The sequence below is a fragment of the Medicago truncatula genome, chromosome 5 (genome assembly GCF_003473485.1).
Source record: "Medicago truncatula cultivar Jemalong A17 chromosome 5, MtrunA17r5.0-ANR, whole genome shotgun sequence".
Lineage (NCBI taxonomy): Eukaryota > Viridiplantae > Streptophyta > Magnoliopsida > Fabales > Fabaceae > Medicago > Medicago truncatula.
The window spans coordinates 27,653,093-27,668,512 of record NC_053046.1 but is presented as its reverse complement, the minus strand read 5'-3'; positions in this window follow the sequence as shown (position 1 = coordinate 27,668,512).

The following is a 15,420-nucleotide window of genomic DNA, read 5'->3' as shown; positions in this document are numbered from 1 at the left end:
CCCATCAGAAAGAATCTCAAAACCATCCAAACTATTTCCTATTGGACAATCTTTGTTCTCATGCCCCATTAAACCACATTGTTCACAAGGAGGAGGGGTAAATGTCTCAAACTGCCTCCTAAGAGCTTCTAATTTAGCCTCTATGATGTATTCTCCCATAGTTTTCCTCTTAGGCTTGGTTCTTTCTTGACTACCAATGATGTAATCTCTCATAGTTTTTCTCTCACCCATGATTTTTTCTACAAAATAGAATCAACTACAAATAGGCTCTAGGGAGAGCGTGAGCATGCACAATTGATAGTAACAATTGAAAAAAAACAAAAATAATCAAAGCAATAAATGTCTAAAGTAATAAAAATCTTTTTTGTTCAATATTGCTAAATTAATCCCCGACAACGGCGTCAAAAACTTGTTGCGCTAAAAACACACCTAAAGCAAGTGTACTCTATCGCATAAGTAGTATAAAAGATTATTGTATCAACAAGTACTAAACTAATTAAGATTAATTTATTATTTAGACGAACAAGTAGTAGAATAGTTTCGGTAACCAAGTAAAAAGTGATGACGAAGATGGATGAAAGTGAGAAGATGTAAATCAATAAAGAGAGGTCTAGGGTCGCAGTTTCACTTGCAAGTTTTGATTTCTTTATGTCTAGTTCTAATTAAATTCCTATTTATATTCAATCACCAATCTCTTTACTAAAACTATTAATCCGTTTGGTCATTCGTGATTAATATTCTCTTTCCTAAATTAACACTATGTTTGATCATGCAAAGAAAAGCATAAAGTGTAAAAAGGTTGAATGATTGGAGGACTAAAATTAAGGTTTGATCCTGCAATAATTCTAGTCTCAATTGTCCTATAGGCTCACCAATTAACTGCAGTACGATCGCTGATTAATTAACTGATTGTTAACATGCAAAGGTTTGATCATTCCTAATCATGTGATAAAATCAATAGAACAAACTTGATTGAAATAGAAATAGAAATTCAAATTAATAAACTAGAATATGATAAGGTATCTCAACATACAAGTTTCACCTAAGACCCTAGAAATTAATTTAGCTATCCATAAACAAGAACACTAAAATTGAAATAGGATTCATAAAATTAGAGTAAGGAATAACCCAAAAAAGAGTGCAGATTTTTGCTCCAACTTCAGTCTCTACCCCAAGATCTTCAAACTCTATCACTTGTGTTCTCTTCTCTCAATTCCAATCTGAATTTTCTCCTCTATGCAGCGTGTGTTCCATATTGAATTGGAATCAACTATTTATAACCTTTGTTGCCTTTTCCTTGCCAACTTCAGCTGCTCTTCAATCCTCAAATTCCTTCAACATTAAGCTTCTTTTTTTTCTATTGAGCTTCCCTTTCGTTTTATCACAACCACTTGTGCCACTTGTTGTTGAAAGATGACAAAATCTATAGCTTTCCTTTTCAAGTCAATCACCGCTTTGTGCTTTCTATTGAGCTTCTCTCATTTGCTTTCTATTTATTTTCTCACCTTTATCTATATCATTCAATGTGGAGCCACCTATATCTAATCAACGCTTGTGTATTTCTTTTGTTTCTACCTATTGTACATACATTGTGGTTTTGACCTCCGATTGTCTTCATTAACAACATTCAATAACATTGAACAATGATGCGACATACTAGACGAATTCTAACACCTAAATGATTTTGTTGATATAATGATAACAAAATATTTAGGATGGAACAATATTTCTCTTTTAAATATGTTACACTTTGATCGATATTCCTTAACAACATCATCGCGACTTCGACTTTTAATTGATATTCCAATGAGTCTCTTTCCCATGTGATGAACGGGACAATTACATTATAGAGTTAGATTTATTTGACAAACTTATATTCAAAAATTGATAAATTTAAATAATAAAATACTATGAATAAAAATGATATTACTAAACTATGAAATACGTCCCCTAAAAAAACTACGAAATGCATATTTTGAATTATTAATTTGATACAAAATTAATTTACTAAAGTGATTTATGGTTACATAATTCTTTTAAAAAATATTACTAAATCAGAGCTAGTTATGTATCATGGATATGATTAGTTTAATATAAAAATGAAATTAAGATATCTTTGAACATTAATGTAGTAGTTGATTTTGCCACACAAAATTACAATACAATACCACCGATTTATATTTACACAAATTTACATAATACCATACATAAACATATAGTTCTTAAAAAAAACATAACATATAGTGCACACTAACTAGACAACTTCTATTAGAGAAGACCTATTCATATATTTAGAGTAGTTAGCAATACTAAATAATTGTTTCATTTGTCAAATATTGCAGAATAACCCTGCTTCATTTGATAAGTGGAACCAAAAGATAAGTTTTAAGACCATAAAAAAAGTGATGAATCATAAGTAGATAGCAAGTCAAAAGATTGAAGAAAGGAAAAAAATCAATTGCATTGTAGCATGCAAAGAATTTCCAGCACCACTAAGGTACGATTGAGCTCCATAAAAATAGATGGAATTTAAAAATTTCATTTACAATGCAGTTCAGATAAATTAGCGTAGATAATAGGACAAATTGTAACTGAATTCAAATTAAGCCTAGAAATAGGGGACTAGTCTAGGAAATAAGAAAGAGAATTTCAAAGCTTCATATATCACAATTAGTTATATCATTTTCAAGATGTGCACTAAATGCACTCATGATATACATCATTAAATACACTTAAGACTCGCTAAGGAAGCTGAGTAAAGATGTTTAGGAGGGAAATCAAGCTTATGATTAGGGTTAAGCAAAAGCATAACCTTATAAGCTTTTATAATAAGAAGACTAGAACGCTGACCCGTGCGCCGCACGGGTCTTTTTTCTTATAGATAAACATGCACCGCACATGATTAAATTGATCAATGTCTTCACGAAATGGTTATATTGACATATTTTATGCAGTTTCCTAATAGTTGATGTGCAAATAGCGAGGGCAACAACTTTCGTGACTCCAAATCTTTAAACATTATTAACTTCCTAATATTTTTTTTAGGAAAAGATACTTGCATTATAAATTTGTACCAGAAGTACCCAAAATGGAAAGAACAAATCTAATGTTAATTGATTTAAGTATTAATATTAGTTCCAATGAAAATATGGTGATAGAACTACTTTTCAATAATTTTTCAATATCCATAGTAAGCAATGGAGATTTTTTCATGCTTCATTACCTAACTGCCTATGATGATCATTGCCACATTGGTAGAATGAAGCAAGAGCAATGCAAAATGAGCATAGTGAAATAATATTACAACTAAGGTGTGCAAATTGCCAAAAAAAATATACAGAGGTCCTAAATAAAAAATATGAAATTGAACCACACCTATCATTATGAGGTGTCGGCCACTATTATTACCCTTAAAATGAAAACACACCAGCAAAAAAAATTCAAGGCATTGGAGTAAACAAAAAAAAAATCCAAGGCATTGGTGTATTAACCATCATTTCTACTTAACCATCACATTTCTGTCAGCAGAATTTTCGATCAAATCAACTTGCTGCAGATGACTATACATTCATATAAGAACAATGGCATATTATGAAACGTCAAAGGATGTCCATAAACTGGATACTTAAAACAAAACACGCAAATGGTTGAAAAAGAAATATAAAGAGGGAAAATACAGTTCAAATTGCTTGTTTACCACGTGAATTAATGTGTGTGGGAAATAAATAGTTGTATGACCCAATATTCTATCCCTTATACTGATAACTGAAATTCATTGGAAATTCCCAATTAATTAGGCGTGAGCATATACCATTTTCCAATTAAACAAAAATAATAATTCCATTTTTTACTTTTCCTTCGTCATTTTTTTTTCCAGCATTTGAAGCTCAACCGTTTGTATATATCACTTCCAACAAAATAGGGAATAAACAGCCATAAAAGCTCAACCGTTTGGATTTATACGCAGTAAAATCATTTATAAAATATTTGTTTAAATGTTTGAGAGGTATTGAACCGGTTCTTTTCTTATATACATTTGTAACTACATATGCATGTTAGGAATATAATAAGTTAATAACCATGCAATAACCAAATATGTTGGCTTCCTTTATCCATTATATATCTTGAACAATGAAGACAGAACAGTCTTTTTTGAAAACATCCAATATAACATAAGCCTTGATGATTAAAGATATCATCACAACGAACTTCAGTGAACTAACACATCATAAGACAAAAGACAAACAATCATTTTCAATCTTTATAACTTTCTACTTAACATTTAGTGCAAATCATTCAACAACATAATCCTCTCCATAGAGAAAGACCCATTTTAAGAAGAGGTAGTGTTGTGATTTTTTTATGGTAGCCAAATTATCTCTCAAAGGCAATTGTGCCAGCATCTTCAGCTGTCTGTCTTCACTCTAGCCACATTAAAAATTTTGTACATCAAGTTCTGGCAAAGAAATTAAAGCAACCATGAATTAGTCATTATCCATTAATAGTTTCAAAATTAAAATCATGAGTATGACAACCACATACCTCATCACACCATTAGTAGGAGGCCCACAATCACATTAAGGTGTAGCATAATACACTATTTAACTTCGACCTTAAAAGGAAGGTCTTATCATCAGCCAAAATTCAAAATGTACCAAAATCAATTTGTGTCAAAAATATCTAAAAACGAAAAGGTAGCATATTATTTTTAAAATGTTTCAAATTCTCAATGAACATGAGGAATTGAAGAAAAAGTTGTTATTAAATAGGTACCTTAGAACTACATTCACGACATGCTCATATCAATTGCAGGCACTATACACAGCTGGAAAAGAAAATGTTCTTTCCATGACTAACTAAAAAAGAAAAAAAATAAGTATTTTTGTCAATAATATTTGATCTTATCCAATTTAGTTCAAATTGGGGAGGAGCTGGAGAGCCATAGAGATGAGGTGAAATGGCCTCAAAAAGTCATTCATTAAAACTAAAACTCAATGAGAGATTTGAGATCACTGAAACTACTTATAGAAAATCTATAGGAAAAATCAATATTTTAAAAATAAACAGAGGAAGAAATTAGAGGAGAATATCTTCATGGACCTTTACAACCGCATACCAATAATAAAAATATGTAAAATTAATCAAATCAAACAAACACGCTTTGCACATAACATGGATCTCTTCCAAGCAAATAATATCTACCTACATATCCAAATAAACATTCAGAAAAAAGAAAAAAGAAAGTTGCTAAAAAAGTAAGAAGAAGTATGAAAGGACACTTACCGAGAGATACATTTGCTAGAGAGTGGATGGAGAGGTTGGCAGACTTGGAAGTAGAAGAAGAGAGAAGGGTTTGCTTAATTGGAAATGTACATGTTATATAACACATGAAAGAGAAAATGTCCGGTACATTGATTGCTTATTCGGTTATTCTAAGTCTTGACTGGGAAATTGAAGAGGTGCTTTGTAATTGTTGCTTGTTTAGAAACCACATATTTACAGATGGTTAAGTGCTTGATAGTGGACGTTGGAAACAGAAAAAACATCAATATGCATGGAGGAGGCTAAATGGCTCACGCCATTTAATGTACCAAGGGAAGATGGAAAGCTATTGGAAAAGACATTAAGTTTAATGGGGGAATTTTGAAAATGCATCGTGTGATGTGTTGTGTCATAGCAAAGAGAAGAGCATTAAGTGTAGATAATCAATGGCTCACAATGAATGGCGCCTAAATGATCAACATCCAATGGCTTAGAAAAGTGGAGGGAAAATATTAGGTTAAAAATTAGGGTTACTTATAGCTTGACCAAACAAGTTTTAGTAAGAAAGATAAGAAGATATCTTGATATTTATATCTATCTCTATCTTGGGATTAATTAATTATTATCTAGGAGAAACAAACCTAAAGTGTGTGTACCCTGATAGTAAGTACATAGGATGCGATGATGGTCGGATTAGGCAAGTGTACCGAATCGTTTATCAAGTAATAAAATGTAAGTAGAGTATAATATCCACAGGGATTTTTGTTTCATCCAATCAATTTGTGTTACATATTTTTAAACAGTAAAATTAAATAAATGAGTTGAAGGATAGAGATTGTATTTTTTTTTTTGTCTCTATAAAATTCTAAAATTTCATTTTGATTCATCTGAAAATTTTTCAGCAAGTTTTTGCTAACCAAAAGTTTTCCATCACGATATTTGTTATTTGCGCTTCAAATAAACTCATGCGTATCCTTCAATGTTTCGATTTTTTTTTCCTATTATGTTTTTCTTTTGTTCAAGTAACTTAATGGCTAGAACTTTACCCCTTAAGCTAAATAAGTGGGGAATCTGAAGTTCGAACTTCGACCCTTGCATATCGTAATGTCACTGTTAATCGAACTATGTTCACGGGAAGTTTTGTTGTCATGTTTAATACAATATAGAATTCTCTTACGCCAAAGTTTTAATTTTTTAACAAATGATAATTAAATATGAATTTTTATGTTTTTAATGCTTAAAAACTCATATTTAATTCATATTTTGTTAAAAAAATTGTAAGAATTTATTTTATAATATTCTAAACATATGTGTGAAAAATTCTTTCAAAAATATGAAAGCTACACATGATTTGATTCAAAAATAGAGACAAGAAACCATAATAAAAAACATTTGAGATTAAAACTTGTTGAAATTTTTTAGTAGGATTAAAAATGAAATTTGAGATTTTTATAAAATCAAACACCCCATTCCATTTCAATCATCCCATCACAGAGCACCGATCCAAATATAACCTAAAAAGAAAGAAGAGAAATGTTGTCAACATTCAACACTCTATTTTGAACTTTCTCTCTAATACTCACTCTATTACTATGTTAAATCAATATGGGTTCCTCCAAATAAAAAAATGGGTATTCAAAAGAAAATGTTGGTGGAATTATTCAAGAAAAAAAATTAGCCATCCTCTTACCTTCCTTCAAAACCCTCATCCAAAATACTTACATGTTTGGAATCCTACTCATTAACCATGTGAATCAAATCATTTAGTTCTATACCATACCATTTTAAATTGAAAAGATAAATTCTCATTATTTTTCCTAAATAAAATTCAACACATCCGCATAACACCCTAGTCAAAATCTAGTTTTCTTTTGTTATGACGAAGGTACTGCTAATGTTTAACAATAAATTCTTTATTTAGAGTATACAATGGAAATTATAGTACGCATAATGATTCCTGAACTAAAATTAATTAAGTACATCAGATCATGCCCATTCGTAAGACTTTTGTGTCCTAGATGAACCAGTAAAGTTATGTCATTTTTGCTTCTTTTTTTATCGTAAAAGATTTATTCATAATTAAAATTCTCTTAATAGAATTAATCAAAGTTAGTTAAAAAAAACTATATTAACTACTAAATAAAAATAATAATTTGGATAAGCCTAAAAATAGTGTCTTGGGCGGCCCCCCCTCCCATCTTCGAACACCTAAGGTTGTGTTTGTTTTCATGGAAAGATAGTGAAGGGGAGAGAAGGGCAAGGGAAAAGAAGCATTTTTCATGATTTGGAATTAGTGAAACTGATAAAGGAAATAATGAGACACCATGGGTTCCACGTCAAAATGCATTCTGCTCAAATGTGAGGAGAAAGTGGAGGTGGCAAAGTTTTTTGATTAAAAAGACAATATTGCCCTTGCTGTCATGTTTTATCTTTCTAAACATAGTGGTAGTGCACTAGTGGCTTGTACCTATATGTAACTGTATTTAAATTTTTCAAAAGATATATATAGAAGTAAATAATTAAATATAATTATGAATGTATATCTTTCTTTTCACCAATCAATTATATTTATATAGGGTTATATATGTCAATTAGGAAAAATACATGTTTCTTTCCTTTCACTTTCTTCTCCACTTTCTCTTATACCAAACAACCAAATTAATCCTCTTACTTTCCATTCACTTTCTTTTCTTATACAATCTTTCCTTTCACTATATTTCCTCTCACTTTCCTTTTGCAACCAAACATAGCATAAATGATTTTGATGATATCACGATAACAAAGTATTTTAGATGAAACAATATTTCTCTTTCAAATATATTACACTTTGATATGGGCAAACTCGAGGTTCCATTAATTATTTTTGCATTCCTCTTTTCGAATAACAATTATAGATAGATCATGCAGGTGGTGAGCGTGCTCCTCACGGCCTCACCACCCTTTTCCCCATCAGGGGCTGTTCTGTTTTCGTCGAGTAGTATGTCCCCGATTGCCCTCCTGCCGATGGTGATTTTAGGTCCTGCAACCACAAACCTTTCGTCATTGTTTTCAACCTTAGATCTATTCTCATATATGTGGGTTGTGTTGCTCTTGTTTTCTTTGGAGCTGCTGATTTTCCAGTGGCCTCTGCGTCGCCGTCGACTTGGTGGTTCCCCGTTTTAGTTTTTTTGTTCATGGTTGCTCGTTTGACAGGATCTGTTTTTGGTTTGTTGCTGCTGTATCCACGGCGGGATGTTTGTTCTCATCCTATCTGACAATTTGTTTTTGTTTTTGTTTTTATTATCGTTTGCTTTTGGTTTTCGTTTGTTTCGGGAAGATGAAGATGGGTGTGACTGTGTTCTGGCTTTGTGGTTTGTTTTGAAAATATTGATCATGGTTGTTCCGAGATTTAAGATCTGGCTTCTCTAGTTCTGGTTCTATCTATCGGTGCGTTGTTTTGTTGGATAAATCTGAATTCAACAAGACTTGATTAGCCCGATGTTGCACGAAAGAGCTAGGTGTGTAGATGCTCTGTGCTGGCGGTAGTAGTCGCTCGCGTACCTTAAGACTTTATCCGCCGGTGGTTTGCTTCAAGCTCCGTCTGTTGACTGTGATGGTTTTTAGTCGTTTTTTCATCCCATTATCTGGACAACGATTAGGATTTCAAGACCTATGCGTCTTCGTGCTTTGTTTCGGTTCGTAAATGGTTGGTTTGGCCTGAAAGGGTGTTAATGGATTGCTAATAGGGACCTGAAGGAACTTGGGTCGTTTCTGTGTTGGCTATGCGTCTTCGTGCTTTGTTTCGGTTCGTAAATGGTTGGTTTGGCCTGAAAGGGCGTTAATGGATTGCTAATAGGGACCTGAAGGAACTTGGGTCATTTCTATGTTGGCAGATGATTCATACGCCTCTTTAAATGCTCTAATTATTTACTCTGTTTTTTTTTTTTTTTTGCAATTCGGTTTCGTGCTCAAACATGGGTTCACTGGATTGTCCGCAGTAGTGGATATTTAGGGTTGATCTGTTATACCACTTTGTATTGAATTGTTGTATCTGATGTTGTGGTTTACTGGGTCAGGTGCATGTCCCCACAGTCTTTTACTTCCTTCACCTTTTTATTTTTATTTTATATTTTATCTAAAAAAAAAAAGATCACCGTAGCAAAATAAATGGATTTGTTTGTAGCATATGAAATGGATTCAATCAAATATAAATAAGAAAATCATAAATTCATTCCACATTTCCAGTTGTATCTCTAAAATACTCAAGTCGGTTAATTGTAACATTAAAACATATCACCAATACTATATAAAAATTTAAAAATCACTACGAGAAATTGAAGGGAAAAGATAAAAAAAAAAGTAAGTTTGCAACATTGATGTAATCTTTTAGCTAGAGTGTCATGTACCAAATTTCTGTTCTTAATGATAAGTTGATTACTAACAGCTAGAACTTTCTGCATATTTGCCACACAAGCTTCCTAACCCGAATGTCCTTTGTTATAAGTACTGTACACAAAAAAATACAATCAGTTTAAACATTAACAATTCCAATCAGAAGACAGTAGCATTATACACATGTTTAGTTTATGATTCAACGAGAGCGTGAAGTTCTAATTTTAATTCAAAATGTTTCCAAAATATAATATATAAAAGAACTTCACCATTGAACTAGAAGCATCGTGTTATTTGTTGGTACAAAATATAACTTATACGTTGTTTAAAAAAAATCATGAAAGACTATAAACAATTAGTGAAATATAAACCATTTTTTTTAATGGGAAAATGAATTTATAAGTTGTTTAGAAAATCATAAAAGATATGGAATTTATGCATCTCTTTAAATAGTTTTTTTTTATTGAATAAAAATGACAAAAATACAAATTTTGTAGTTTAAGCAAATAGTAAAATAAATTCTAGGGGTTCAATCTAATGGTAATAAGAAAGATCTTGAATTTATGGATTTTAGGTTCGAACTTTATTAGTGCCTTTAAAAGAATGTAAACATCTTTGTTAGTGTTTTTGAGTCATACGGTTTTTATCAATTTGGTCTGGGAGACCATTCCTTCATCCTATATTTTTTTTATTTTATATAAAAGTTAACAGTAAACTAATTAAAAACAAAAATTTACTACAATAAAACTATGTATATATCTCCTATGTATATCATTTATATATTATAATAATTACTACAAACGGGAAAGGAATGGATAGTCTCACGACTTATATTGAGAGAGATTTATCCGACAACATTGAAAATTAGTTTTTTATTCTACGATTTCATAACACGAAACTGCATAGATAACAATTGAAGAGTATATATGTTAATTTTTTAGTGCAATATAAATCGAGTAATATATATATATATATATATATATATTGTACATATTACTAACTAAACTAAAATAGTTCAAAGTTTGAACCCCTAACCAGAGTTTTGGTAACGCTCAGCCTAGCTAAACTGACACATAAATTAGCAATTGAAGTATTTAGAGAACTCATAATGATTGTAATGATGCACTTGCACTCAAACATGTATTTATATGCTAGTGTTGACAACACTCGCTAACACATAGAGTTAACTAACTAGTATGTATAACTTGTTTTTTCTACGTTAAGCCTTGATGAATTGATGGTAATTTATCTCAATCAATGAAAAATCTCCATTGCTTTATCTTTATTCTTTAAATTTATTACCATTTTTGGACTGGTATAGGTCATACGTGAACAATTTTTATCTAAAGAACATCAAACTTCTCCATCTCCTTCATTTCACATGTGATCTCCATTTTTTTTGTTCCATAATCGAGAATCCAATAGGGGTAAATAACCCACAATTCATCAAGGGTAATATATTTTGATTTTTTCTTACAATCAATTAATATTTTCATCTTAACAAGAACGTCAAACTTCTTCATCTTCTTCGTTGAACATATGATCCTCATCTCTTCGTTCAAGAATTGAATCCCACTTGTCATTATGGATAAATTACCCCAAATTCATCAAGGGGTAATATATGCCTCACCCAAACAACCACTAACTAACAACTAAGAAAACAAAAAACTGAATTACCCTCTAAACAACGTCGACTAAAAACATAGGGTTATGTTAATTTGTTCCCTAAGGGCACATGTTAAGCAACCCAAAATGAGAAACTTTGCATCGGAAAACATAATATATCAACTTTTAAGAATTTGAATGCACGACTTTTTATGCGTATATTTCTTTAATAAGTTCCTTAACATGTGTCATTGAGTGCACAAGTTAGCATTTGCTAAAAACATATTAAACCCATCAATATATTTGGCAATTAGGAGTTGAAATTGATTCAGCAAATGGAAACATAATACAGGCTGTGTATCCTAGAATTGATCATTCTACAATTCCAAATATTTTATTTCAACTCACTGCTTATCAAAATTAAATTTAATTCTATATTCAAAGAGTTTCATAGTTACCTTAATCTTATAATCCTTTCCTTACCACACTAGCACGTCTGTCCATAACACCGATCCTTACCACACCTGTAACAGAAGGGACATCCACACCTGGAAAAAAGAAAATGGAAACACTATAACTAACTTTTCATCAATATATATATATATATATATATATATATATATATATATATATATATATATATATATATATAACCTAATAATGAATTACACAGATTTAATTAAGAATAACATAAGTGAAAATGATTTATGATGAGCCAGAGAAGGTAAGATATACAACCTACATGTCATTTGCTTACATCCATCTCTTCTCTGGACATACATAGAGCATCTTGGACATCTCTGCCATTTTTCTCTTTTAGCCAACTCCAAAAATTTCATATCCATATGTTTTTCATCCATAAATTCCTGACAATTCATATCTGAGTGCCATGGAACTTTACATTGTGCACAGATTAACCCATGACAAGAAGGGCATTCACAACTTGTGACACCCTCCTCCACCATTAAACGAGAACAATTCTTCTTCTTTTTTGAGGGGAAAAGAGAACAATTATTGTAAGGGCAGTAAAATATTTGCTTTGTATAAATAGAAGACTCAAAAATTGCATATTCCCAATCAGCAATAACTTTTTTAGGTAAAAAATATTGCAAAGTTTCTAGTTTCAGTTCCACAATACATTCCGGCTCCGGACAATTCACTTTCACCACATCTTTCTCTCTTTGAACAGCCACATACTTGGATATGCAATTAGTACAAAATGGATGATTGCATGAACTAGCAGTGAACATATTAGTGTTTTTTACAGAATCAAAGCATATACCGCAGTTAAAGCTTTTTGAGGATTCACCTTGTTCCATAACAGTGTTTGTTTTGTTTGTTTCTTCTTCTGGCTTGTTCTGAATCAGTTTGTTGTTGGTGCTAGTGGTTGCTTGTTTCTTCTTCTTCTTCTTTCCATCATCATGATTTTCTGAACGAGATTTTCTCTTTGTTGAGTTTTGCTTTCTAGTAGAACTATGAGAAAAACTCATGGGAGGACCATGGTTAGCAGCAGCAGCAGCAGTAAGAGATCGAGTTATGGGACGACCATAGTAAGCACTACGAGACCTAGTTATGGGAAAACTGTAATTTTGTTGCATGATTTCTCTACTGGAGATCAAGAATCCTATTTTTGTTTTATCTGTGCAGAAATGACTAGAAATTGAGTCAATATATAAACAGTCAATAAATGTAAACCCTAGGTTTAGTGGTGCTCATGGGCCGGGTTTGTAAGCCCTTGGGTTTGTTTTAATTTTTCTGAGGAAGAGTTTTTATTTAATTTTATTTTTAGTTTTTAAATAAATAAAATCAAGTGTATTCTTATATATTTTATAAATAAAATAAAAAAATTAAGTGTCCATGTTATTTGACGAGTTAGGATATTTTTGACTGATTGAGTGTATAAGTCTTTTTTTTTTTTATCGTATATATCTTTCATATAATATTCTCCAAAAAAATATTCTTTCATATAATTTTTTTTTTGAAAAAATTCATATAGTATTTCGAGCAAGTGAAATTGTTTTATTTGTGTCAAGATTTTTTTTTAAACAAACTAAAATGAGTTGTAGCCTAGTTTTTTTTTTTCTCTTTTCTTTTTCTCCTTCTACCAAAAAAAACAAGGGTAATTTACCGTGCACAAGACATGCAAAGGGTAAGCCAACCTACCAAAATACAACAGTAAGGTTCTGTTCTAAAGGAGCACCATCAAAAAGTTAAAGAAAATTACACAATAACACCCATGCAAGGGAATGGATGTTTTCACCACTCATGATAATTAAATATAAAAAATGTCTGTGATGATTTTAGCCACATAAATGGATTTAGCTTCACTTTTTCAGCTAAAGTAGACGAATCAAAAGCCGTATCTTGGAACACACAGTTGTTTCTTTCCTTTCAAACAGCTCAAACAGAAGCAAACCAGATTACTTTCAAGAAATAGAGAGTGGATCTAGGCAATCCGGCCAAGTTAGAGAATTGTTATGTTGTCGTATGTCACCTGGAAACACCACAAATAAACCTAACCAATTCAAAATATGATCCCAAAACGAACTAAAAATATTACAGACACAAAATAAGTGAGTTGCGGTTTCATAATCACCGCATCCTGACACACAAACCGAGCCTGCTATCAAAAGAATTCGCCGTTGCACAAAGTTATCTCTAGTAGGAAGTCTATTCCGGAGAAGGCGCCACACAAACACTGACACCTTAGAGGGTATACTCTTTTGCCAGCATCATCAACCACTGTCCTATCCACAGAGTTGCCATCATTAGTGAGAAAGAGATAAGCTTCCCGTACCTTGTAACCATGGGAAGGGTCTAATAACCATATTCAAGTGTAGTCATGAACATTAACCTGCAAAACAACATTAGAAAGTAACATGGAACATTCCTTCACACTTTCCTTTAATCCTAAGGAAACAGAACAGAACCAATCCCCAGAAAAATCCGCAGGAATATTACTGATTGTAATTTACAAAAGTTTCCTTTATTTTCTATTAATGAATGCCCAAAACCATATCAAAATTCATTTCTAATTATTTGAAAAAATAACAAATAATATTATTTCCAAAATTTGTGACATTAATTTTGAAAATTGCAGGATCACCATTGTTGACAAGCAGCACCACAAGCTTTCCAACATAATATAAGAGCAAAACGCAAGGTCCTTCCCGCTTCAAGTACAAGGGGTTATTGAGTCTTATAAAAGTTAACCACTACTTACTCAACCATGTCTTCTCAAAGTAAAAACAAAAATCAGAATAACATATTGCCATGCGGAATGCCCATATCCGAGTGTATAAAACGACATTGCCCCTATATAGGACTGCAAAAATCTACACTTGAAAGTGACTATTTTCAGAAAGAGTAACCGGGGAAAGTAAATCCCTTTCCAACAATCTCGCCAGCACAATACCATGCATAGTATTCCAAGCCAAACAAAGCAGCAATGCCTGCATCTTCAACCTTTAAGTCTTGCCTGTTCCTCCATAAATGCTTGAAATAATGAAGTTCCTTCCAGAAGGCCTCACAACGAACCGGAATGCTGCAAAATTAATTAGAGTGAGTTATATATAGAGAAGCAGAAACACTGAAAACTAAATTGGCCTAGAACAGACTTGACAGATGTGTGTGCATTTGATCAGGCAGAATAAGTTTCCACATTTCCCCATGATTGTTTAGCTAATTCACTAAAGAAGGTTGTGAAGATATGTTGCACAATTAGCTACGCATAACTAATTTGAAAATGACGTTGGAATGTAGCGCATAAGCAAAATTCAAGTTCAAACATCAAACAGAACCGGGCTTCGGCACAAGAACTGCGCAGCAAGTTGTTTGACAACAATATTTCGGGCAGAAACAATCTATGGATATCAGCATTATTGTCATGATTATCCACATTATTGTAAAGTTTCACAAGCACATTATGAGCTGATCATATTCAAGGAATATAATCAAATCATGCAATGATAGATAATGAAGAAAAAAACTTCAAACATGAAAATACTAAAATGGTTGCCATATGTCAAGATAAAAAATGTGTTCCAAAAACAACCACCATTCCATTTTCTTTAAAATTCGCAAGTCAAGTTGATATGCATGCGTTGCTACTGCAAAGTACAAAAATAATTCCTAATAAGAATAACTATTAAAGCAAAATAGATATTTTATTTATTCGTTGTT